Source organism: Bidens hawaiensis, unplaced genomic scaffold (genome assembly GCF_021521415.1).
Source record: "Bidens hawaiensis isolate Kalapana, Puna unplaced genomic scaffold, B.hawaiensis_p1.1 tig00001758_1, whole genome shotgun sequence".
Classification (NCBI taxonomy): domain Eukaryota; kingdom Viridiplantae; phylum Streptophyta; class Magnoliopsida; order Asterales; family Asteraceae; genus Bidens; species Bidens hawaiensis.
This window is the reverse complement of record NW_027491099.1, coordinates 2,221,680-2,232,852: the sequence shown is the minus strand read 5'-3', so window position 1 is coordinate 2,232,852 and position 11,173 is coordinate 2,221,680.

Here is an 11,173-nt window from a genome sequence, read left to right as displayed (position 1 = left end):
AATTCTATTCAAGAGCTAAACCAAGCTTAAGAACAAGAAATGAACAACCTGACAGTGTTGCCAGCGAAATGGATGTGAGATATAGAAATAAAAAGAATGACAAACCTCCTTTTTGGACAACCAAGAAGGAGAGAGCAAAAAGGAATTCGAAGACTGAAAAGTCTGAGAATTCATCAAAAAGAAAGAAGAAAAGAAATCCAAAGATTAAAAAATCTGAGGACGTTGTTTTAAAACCAAGAATGAGACAGTCACAAAAAACTTTTAAAAATAGGAAACCTACTCGTGCATGGAATCCTAGAGACTGTTCTTCTGATTCTGACACGTCCCACAACTTCATAAATAATAATGAGAAAGGAACATTTGACAACCATGTGGTTGACCCTCCCGATACAACTAAGTCTCGGGAACCCCTATCTAATTAAACTATTAAAGTGTGTAGGGTTAGCCAAGGCGTTCAGTAAATAGTATATGGTATTTGAATAGTGGTTGTACCCGGCACATGACAGAGGATGAATCCTTGCTGTTTGACATTAAACCGTTCGATGGCAAATACGTTTCTTTTGCTGGAGATATGGGTGGGAATATTACCAAACAAGGTAGAGTGTCGAACAGAATCATGATGTTTGATGACGTCAACTTGGTGGAATAACTGAACCACAACTTTCTCAGCGTCTCTCAAATCTGCGACAAGCAGTACTCGACACTGTTCACCGAGAATGAATGCTTGATTCTCAAACCCGGTGTTAAGGTCCCGAAAGAATGGATTTTGATGCATACTCCAAGGCATAATGATGCTTACATAATTGGCATGGATAATTCATATTCGTGTAAGATCGCTTCATGTTTATTGTCTAAGGCCTCGGAGAACGACTCATCTCTATGGCATTGACGTCTCGGTCATGTAAATTTTAAGAATCTAAACAAAATGGTTAAAGGGGAATATGTGAGGGGATTTCCTGATAAATCTTTCTCTTGCATTGAAAAATATCTTTCATGCTCAAAATGCAAGCAACACAAACTCCCTCACAAACCCAAGACGATAAATTCCATAGATTCCGTTCTTCAACTGTTACACATGGATTTTTTTGGTCCTATTACTCCTATGACAATCGGCCGAAAATCCCATTTCCTTGTGATTATTGATGACTTTTCCCGTTTCAGCTGGACTTTCCTTTTAGGGCATAAGGATGAAACCGCACAGTTTTTTATCAAGTTCATCACTCTGGTGGAGAGACAATAGACAAGAAGGTGAAGTGTATTCGAAGCGACAACGGAACTGAGTTCTGCAACCGATCTGTGGATGACTTCTACAGTTCGAATGGAATAGAACGCCATTTCATATGCACCCTATACTGCTTAACAAAATGGAGTTGCTGAAAGACAAAACCGAACACTGATTGAAGCTAAATGAACAATGTTGTCTGATTCCAAACTGCCTCTGTTCTTTTGAGGTGAAGCCATTAACACGTCCTGCTTCATTTAAAACCGTTTGATTATCAACAAGCGTCTAAAGAAGACTCCGTCTGAGGTCTACTAAAAAACAAAGCCGCTGGTCAACTATTTCAAAACTTTTGGATGCCCTTGCACTCTACTACATACTAGTGCTCAGCATGATCCTAAATTTGCTGAAAAGGCTGATGAGTGTTATTCCGTTGGGTATGCATCCAATAAAACCGCTTATCGAGTCTACAACAAGAAAACCAAGCTGATTTTGGAATCCTATGTCGTTGACTGGCAAGAGCTAAATCCTATTGACGCTCGCACAGGACAAGACTGGTTGTTTGACTACGATAGTTTGTTTAATCAGTTTCGAGGCATGTCTATTCCAAATCCTGCAAGTACTTAAGTTCCATATTCATCACAAGACCCTTTGTTGATGCGAACTCTAATCAACAGTTTGTCTGAAGTGGATATGTATGTTATGCCTGCGCTACCTGCTCCACCTTTTTCTCCACCCCCTCCTCAAGTCATTAATCATCCCGCACCTCAAGCCGCTCATCAAGCTGCTGTTTCAAATGAGATGGTGGAAGTTGAAGATGGTTCTGATTCAGATTCAGATGATTCCTTACAGTCTGCCGACAATGTAGAACAACATCAGACTGAGCCATTTGCTGATCTTCAAATAGCTCCAAGTGTTGTGGAATCTGTGTCACACCTCCCTCTGTTGATGAAACTGTTCAAATAGCTACTCCTGTTGAAGAAACTGCTACCGGTGATTCTGATCACACCAATTCGACTCGAATCGACACCATTGTTGTTTCTTACGGTGAGGATCTTTGGGAATAACCGTTCAATCAAGAGAATAGAGTTAATCAACCTGACCCTGTTCTATCAATTGTTGATTTTCTTGAAGATGCCCCTCGTATGTTCCATCTCATTGATAGTCTCACTGTAAATCTTCAAGCCAAACCGGTCACCAATGTTGAAGACATTCCTCAGTCACTTATTCATCGACGTCATCCATCAGCGAACATAATTGGCTATCCATCCACCGGAATCTAAACTAGATGTAAATATGGTACAATTAACAGATGTCTGTTTGCTTGTTTTATTTCACAGGTTGAACCAAAGGATTACAAGATGGACCTAAGGGAAAACTCGTGGGTTGAAGCAATGCAGGAAGAACTGTTGCAATTCAAGAAACTTCAAGTTTGGAGATTGGTTGAAATGCCGCCGAAAAAGAAACCAATTGGGACCAAATGGGTGTTCAGAAACAAGAAGGATGATAAAGGGGTTATTACAAGAAATAAGGCAAGATTAGTGGTACAAGGTTTCTCTCAGCGTGAAGGCCTTGATTATGATGAAACTTATGCACCGATGGCTAGATTGGAGGCAATTCTTCTGTTTCTAGCCTATGCCTCGTACATGAATTTCAAAGTCTATCAAATGGACGTGAAAACTGCATTCTTGCATGGGAAAGTAAAAAAGGAGATATATGTAAAGCAACCTCCTGGTTTTAAAGATCCCGATCATCCAAACCATGTTTACCGTCTTGACAAAGCTCTGTATGACCTGCACTAGGCACCTTGTTCATGGTACGCAGCACTAGCAAATCACTTGCTTAAGACTGGCTACAAAAGAGGTGTTATCGATCAAACACTCTTCATCAAGAATGTAAATGGTTATCAGATCCTTGTCCAAGTCTACGTTGATGACATTATCATTGGATCTACTTCAGATAAGCTATGTAGAGAGTTTGCCGAGGTCATGCAGAATTGGTTTGAGATGAGTTCGTTGGGGGAAATGAATTTTTTTTGGGTCTTCAAGTAGAACAAAGGGACGACGGGATTCTGATTCATCAAGAAAAATAGGTACGAGATATCGTCCAGAAATTCGGGTTCATAGACTTAATTCCCTTTCTCACTTCGATCGCTACCCGACCAGTGCTTGCTCCAGATCCATCGGGGGCTCCTGTCGATCTACATCTTTATAGATCCATGATCAGCTTCCTGTTGTAGATCACTCCCAGCAGATCGGACATCATGTTCCCTGTCTGTCAGTGTGCCAGATATCAGAGTAATCCAAAATAGTCCCACTTAATTGTTGTTAAGAGAATCTTTTGGTACCTCAAGGGAAAGCCTTGCTTAGGTATCTGGTACCCCAAAGACCCCCCTATGCTACTGCATGGTTACACTGATAGTGATTATGGGGGATGTAATTTGGATCGAAAGTCAACATCGGGTGGACGTAGTTCCTGGGTGACAGATTAATCTCCTGGCAATGCAAGAAACAAGTCACCGTGTCTACCTCCACTGCTAAAGGGGAATACGTTGTTGCCTCTGTTTTCTGTTCTCAAGTCATTTGGATCCAACATCAGCTGTCGGAGTACGGTTTGAATTTCTTTAACACCCCGATTAACTGTCAAAATGAGGCAGCTGTGTGTATTGTGAAAACCCGGTCCAGCACTCTAAGACAAAGCATATTGAAATCCTAATGCACTTTATTCGTGATTGTTATGACCAGAAGCTTGTCACAATAGAACGGGTCCATATTGATTACAACTTTGCCGACCTGTTTACTAAAGCCTTTGATCGGCCTGAATTGTTTTTCGTTGAGTCACTTGGCATGATCTCTTTTGTACAAAGTTGAGTTTTAAATTAATGTTTTTAAAACAAAATTTGAATCACTTGATTCTCCAAAAATATGTTATATTTTATTTTTTTATTTTTTCATTTTACTTGATTTTATTTTTGTTAACCTTATTATATAAAAATTTTGGTTAAATTTTTATTTTATTTTTTTTATCGTTTTGTATCTAAACTTTTAAATATTTTTCAAATATATTACAATTTTAGGGGGAGAAAGTGAGTTAACGTTACCTCACCAAAAAGATTTTACTTTTGTTTTACGAAAAATAAATTAAGTCACTTGACTTACCAAAAATATTTTACATTATTTTATTATTATCTGAAAAAGACTTAAAAGTATAATCTCTTCTTTAGTGGGGGCTCCTGCTTAGTGGTTGTCGGATAATATTAAAATATCTGAAAATTTGAGAAATCGATCCGACCTTTGGAAAATGATAAGAAATTATCTATAGTGATCCTAGCACATGAAAAGAGTAGATCAAAAGCCAAAAAGATCACTGATTGATGTGTAGATAGGCTTGACAAATGAATAAATATCATAGTGATATAAACTTAAGCATCTGCCTATGCTAGTGGTTACACTCTTATGAAGCGGCTGCCGTTTCACACCCCGACCAAAGACGGCGGAACATGCCGGGGTGAAACGTGATTGGACAAATACACAAGACACTGTTTAAATTGACAATATTTAATCAACTCATTTTATTTCATAAATAAATAAACAACACATCTCGTTCATACAAACAAATTGAATACAAGTAAAAAAATATATTGTTCGTTTTACTAAAATCATAATAGTCTTGGTAACGTTTTTCGTCAAGTCCTCGAGTCAAAAAAAGTCAAACCTGTAACATTTCATAAAATAAAGTTTGTCAATACAAAGGTTGGTGAGCAATTCATAAGTTTGAGCATATAAGTACATAGTGATAAAAAGCCACAAAACTTGTATGCGAAACAATAAATAAAAGCAATAACTTGGATAAATAGATATCGCTAATAGAATTACGTTAGCGACACCTAGCTATAAGGGGATGCCAAATAGTCTAGGATTTTATAGTTATCGTTAATTGCATTACGTTAACGACACCTTGCCTTGAGGGGTTGCCAAATGGTCTAGGATTTATAGTTCCACCATCCAAAAGCATAAACACATAAGCATGTAAGCATAGAACACCAAATCGAGCAATTATTTAAGTAAAGTATACAATCACGTTTGTGGGTTTAAGATTCATGTATAAAGCATTTAGTTGAATAAGTACGAAATGTCACCCCAAAACGAAAAATAGAAAACGGGGTATGAAAGTACTCACATTCAAGTAATAAACTTGAAAGATGATAATTTGGAGATTTTTCGGAACGATGAGTTTAACGTACGAAGCCTAAATAAAAGAAAGTCTTGGATTTAGAAAGGTTGTCTTGAAGATCTTTAAATAAACAATTGTTGCGAAAAGTAAACAATTGAAGTTCAAGGTTTAAAATGTAACTATTTAAGAATTTATAATAATAACCCCTTTAAAATGTAAGTTTGCTCGAAACCGGGTTAAAGTATCTAACCTTAATATTTACTTAACCTATGTTAAGTAATAAGATGGGAAAATGCGAAGATGCAAGTTCCTTTGGGATAAAGATACTAAAATGGGTCTTTAACGAGTGTTTCGGGTTGTTGGTTCGGGTCTTGATAATTTGTCGAACCCAAAGTCAACTTTCTAAAATAATGAATGTTATGAGGTAACTCAATAAAACTTAATAAGACTTAACCAAGTATGTAGATCTATTGTTTTAAAACTAACAACGTACGTTAAGCGAGTGTTCGGTTTTGTTTGTCCAAACTGTGTTATGAGATCAAGTTGGATCCAACATTCCCATGTACTTAAGAAAATAATTAAAATCAGTTTGTAAACTATTTTTAAAGAAATATACAAGTCTTGATAGCTAAAAACACACTTGTGTGTCTTAAGCGAGTAAAAATCGGAATGGTTCGGTTTCCATTTCACAATATGTTCCTTGATGGTTTCCATATGTCCAAATATCATAGATCTTGTATAATAATTTATAAATTAAAAATATTTAAGTTTTACAACTAAAGAGTTAACAACAAGTCTTTTAAGCAAAAGTTTCGGTTTGGTTCGGTTTCCATCTCCCAGCGAGTTCATTGATGGATTCCAAATGCTTAATATCTAAGATCTTGTAAAAATGATTTTTGAAACTCAAATCTAACATTAAACATGTTTAAACAACTATTTTAACAAAACTAGTAAGCAAAAGTTCGGTTCACGGTTTGGACAATTTACGGTTAAACCGAGGTTAGTCTTTACAAACCCCCACCATGGAACTTCAAAAATATGTCAAACAAACTAAAAAGATCATAAGTTAAACACGATTAATATGTGCAACAAGTTATATAAGTGGATATATATCAAGGACCACGAAAGTCCTACATGAAGTCTTTCCTTACGAAGTCCGAAGCTTAAACCAACCGGAGTCGGTGAAGCAACTACCAAAGGTAACAAGGAGTGTGTATTATATATATGTTGTACCACCATAAACAAATATTAATAAGACTACATAAGCTAATTAAAATGAAAGAAATAACTCAGTTTGACTTTGGAAGTCAAACCTTCAAAAAAACTAATAAAAAAACCTTTAGATCTTTGAATTTGAAAGAGTTTTTGGAGTTGTAGCAGGGATTTATGGGTGGAAATGGTGGTGTATATATAGGGTAAGATGAAAGGGTCAAGCATAAAGTGTTTTGCATGAAAATGGGGTGTTTTGGTCACATGTTTGCATAAAAATAAGCCAAAAACGAATTCTGTGCAGACCTCCCTTAGCGCGGCGCTAAGGTCTCTGCCCCTGGACTTTAGCGCGGCGCTAAGGTCACCTGGTGGAAATTCTGAGCTTTCAAAATTGGCAGTTTTGGCCCCCAGAGTTGTTTTTAAGCGTTTTAAGGCGATTTTATGGACCGAAAAGGGTGTTTTCAAGACTCAACAAATGTAAAACAATATTGTAACATAAAATCCATCATTTTGATTATATCGAAGGTTTCGGTTTACAAAACGAATCGGTTTACATAATAAACGAATACAAATAAGACTTGAAATTGACGAATCTCACATGCCGACTCCAATATAAGTAATATCGATGAAGGCAAAAATGTTATTAGTCAGTGATATAATGCTAAATATTTATGTTTCCCATGTATAATTTATTTAATATTTTAATAGTTTATATTCCTTTTTAGTCGAGATTTGTATACTACTAACACTTTTATGTTTCGTAGGTAATAGAAGTTGATCGTGATCGAAAAGGACGAAAAACGAGTTAAAAAGAGCCAAAATGGAGATCCGGAAAGCATCAGGAAGGAACCAAACAGAGAACCGGTCAGACCAGGCCGGTCTGACCGGCCCCTTATTGGGACACGTCGCGCCGCAGGACCAGGCACCCCTTTTCTCGTCGCGCGGCGCCTAGCAATGCTGATGTTACTTTTTTGGACTTTTTTGTTAAGTTGGCCCTGTTTTCAGTATATAAACATCCCTAACTTTAACCTGAACATAACATGCTGCCCCAGACGAATTTGGAGTTTTTGAGAGCTATCATTCGAGTTTCGTGGAGGTTTGGAAGGCACGAGAACATCCAGTGAAGAGCTTTACATTCAAGAACAAAGACTACGGGTTTTATGGCCTTTAATCTTTCGTTTCTCATTATTTTCACCATGTTTTCAGTTTTATTTGTTTTGTGTGATTTAGACTATATGATGCTAGGCTAAACTCCATAAACTACCTAGGTCGTGATGAACCATTGTTCGGTTTGATTTTGTTTGGATTTCGTTTCGTTATAGATTTTATGTTCTAAGTAAATTGTTGAGTTTGAATTGATTGATGCGTATGATTGCTTGGTTTTATTTACTTGGATTTATTGTTTCACATTAACCTTGGTGATTGTTTCATAGGATAGGGTTTTGTTAGGTCAATTACTGTATGTTCTTGACTAGTTTATGATTGATATGCATTAAGATCATAGAAACAATAAAACTAATTAAATAGATAAAAGTGAGCTGCTAGCCTAGAACCTGTAAGGTGATAGGCTATTGATAGATGTTTGTTGGTCAGGATTGCTAGATTTAGTTCTTCGAAAGGAGTCCGTCTAGGTTTGATTGTCAGCTTAGTTTATTAAGTCAATTGAGTCTTCTTAACTATCTTTGATTTCCGCACTGTAAGGTAGGATTTCGTCATAAAGATACTTAGACATAAATTATTAAATAACCGTAAGGAAGTTTAATTCATAAAACTGGTGAGTCTTAAAACTTGTTAGAAATCCATAGGCGTCTTCTTGAAGGTCAAGGGTCCTGTTCGGGTTTTCTGTCAATGGTCTATTTTACGATCCCAGTTCCATAACTTAAGTTTGCCAGTTATTTGATTGCCGCAACGTTGGGGAAAAGTTTAGCCTAGGTAGTTATCTTTATCATCTGAATTAATCTAAGTGTTTTAAGAGTTTATTATATTTTATTTAATTAGGGTTAAGTTTTTAAAAAAAATATTTAATTAATTAGGTTTTAAGTAATGATTAGACTTTATTATTATTTTAATTAATTAGGGTTACTTTTAGTTTATTAATAATTAGTTAAGAAACCCCCCTCAAATATTATTATTAAATAGTCGTGTATTGTAGTTGAGTCTAATTTGCTAGTTTCGTAATTTAAAGAGTCACGTGGGTTCGATATCCGGACTTACTTAGCTGTACTAGAGTCGACCGGTTCACTTACCGGTTAGTAGTTTTAGTTAAGTTAAGAGACTAGAATTATTACTTATTGTCTAGATTAGTATAAATTAGTTAATAATTATTTGACTACTTTTAGCATATCAGTCAGTCATACACGAGCCCGTTAGTGATTGGTCACAATTAAAATTTATCTTGCTTTAGATTCAAATATTGAAAATCAATATTGTTAAACCAGAAAACCTGCAAAATGCTTAAAAAGTATTTAAATTAACAACAAAAATGTTGATAAATAACAAACAAAAAGGGGTATATTAGAATCACGTAACGTGGGGCAAAAGTAAGCCCTAAACACTTTATATGAAGGCTTGTAAGTCCGTATGGCAAGTAAGTCCATGATTCAACCTTTACATATTGTTTGAAAGAAAAGTTTGCAAAAGTTTATGAAAGCACAAAATGTTTTAATCAATTATTGGGGGTCGGAGTCAATTCGGGGTGATACTGATGAACACAAACTATGTCCGAAATATGAAGTATGTAACATGTTGGATTAACAGGGGACCACACAAGTATATTGCCTAACTATATCTTAACATATCACGGTGAAATCAAAATACTTGTTAAGTTTAAAAGTGGACCAACATATCTACAATCGACATTGGGTTCTTGGCATAATAATATCCAAATAGAAGTGTGATCTAGGACGTTATAGACAATATGATTCCATGTCGTGATCTTTCTCACCAAAAACAAGTATCAATAGAATTTTGTAAATAATATAATATAATTAATATAATATTAATTTTCTCTTCATCTTAGGACTTCACGGTCGCCAAAGAAGCCCCAAGAAGCATCAAACATTTCCGATGAGATCCATGGAGCTATTCTTAGACAGCAAGCACTAGTTCCCGGTGCGACTTCATAAAAAGCAATCAAAGATAAGATCGAAGAGAATGAAACGCACGTAGTGGTCATTATAGCGTTCCTTTTGATCCTAGAAAACGTCCGAAAAACCCTGCTACGGAGCTACCGAGCAGGGGGGAAAATATGATAAGTAGATACATAATTTTGAGTGTGATCAGACAACCAAAAATCAGACAATGACAGAGCGGCCTGTGATTCAGGATTGATCGACGCCCGAGGAACGCTCTGCCGAATGAATGAGTCACAAGGTGTAAGCCCCAACGACAAAAGAACCTAGGCACGGAGCATTTTTGGGGGCTAGCCAAATTTCAGATTACTTTTAAGTTTTTATTTTAATTTACATGTTAAAAAATTAGTTTGAGTTATATTTTCCTTCATTTTATTTTTATCTTATTTTTACTTTTATTTTCAATCTTATCTTTTAAAATTTATTTTTAGGTTTGTTTAAATCTTATTTGTTTGTCTAAAAAAAATATTTTCTAATTTGTTTTTCTTTAAATTCACTTTAATATTTTAATTTTAAATTTTACTTTTAGTTTAGTTTTTAAAACTTTATTTTATTTTTAAGTGTTTTGTAAAAATGGGTTAATTCTTACAACAAGGTCCTCGATGCAAAGACTGTTAAGTCTTAAGTCAACAAAAATATATCTTGTATATATTTGAAGTGTTTGAATTCGGCGGGTAAATATTTTGCGGATTTAAAATTGAAAATAGTTTCAGAGTTCGGGGGTCGGGAGTGAAAATGTGTTTAAAACTCGAAATACTTTGACCTTATCGCGAGAAAAGTTGACCCCATATATATAAGTTTTCAAAATATCTTTCTAATTATTCAAAACCCTATTTTTTTTTCTCTTTCTCATCGCCCTCTTCTCCTTCGCCGCCTTCACCCACTAATCCATCGGATCTACCTTTCATTCTCAATAATCACAAACTGTCTCATCTTTGCACTTAAATCATCTCAATCATCATGGATCGGTTCCAAGTGGGTCATAACAGCTTCTGTTCATAGGAGATCCCGACCAAGAAGAAGTTCAAAGTTTTTGTCTCAATGATCAAAGGATTACTGTCTTGTCCTTTATCCTATGCAATCTCAGCCAATCCCAAGATTCACTATACTTGGGTAAAACAATTTTGGGACAATGCTAAGACAAAGGAAGAAGGTTCGAGGATCACATCAAAGGTTGGAGGTGTAATAATAACAGTTACTGAGGACGTGATCAGACAAGCACTTCAAATTCAAGACAATGTTGGCTATCCTCGCACGGTCTTCTCAGATGAACAGATAGGAAAGTATTTGGAGGATACTGGTTATGAGGTTGAATGGTCATCTTGTGAGAAGAAATATCTACCGAATTACCTGAAGCTCTTGTTTCACATCGTTGCTCACTGTTTATATGCTCAAAAAGGCGGATTTGACAAACTTAACGCTGACTGGGTTGGAGTTATGC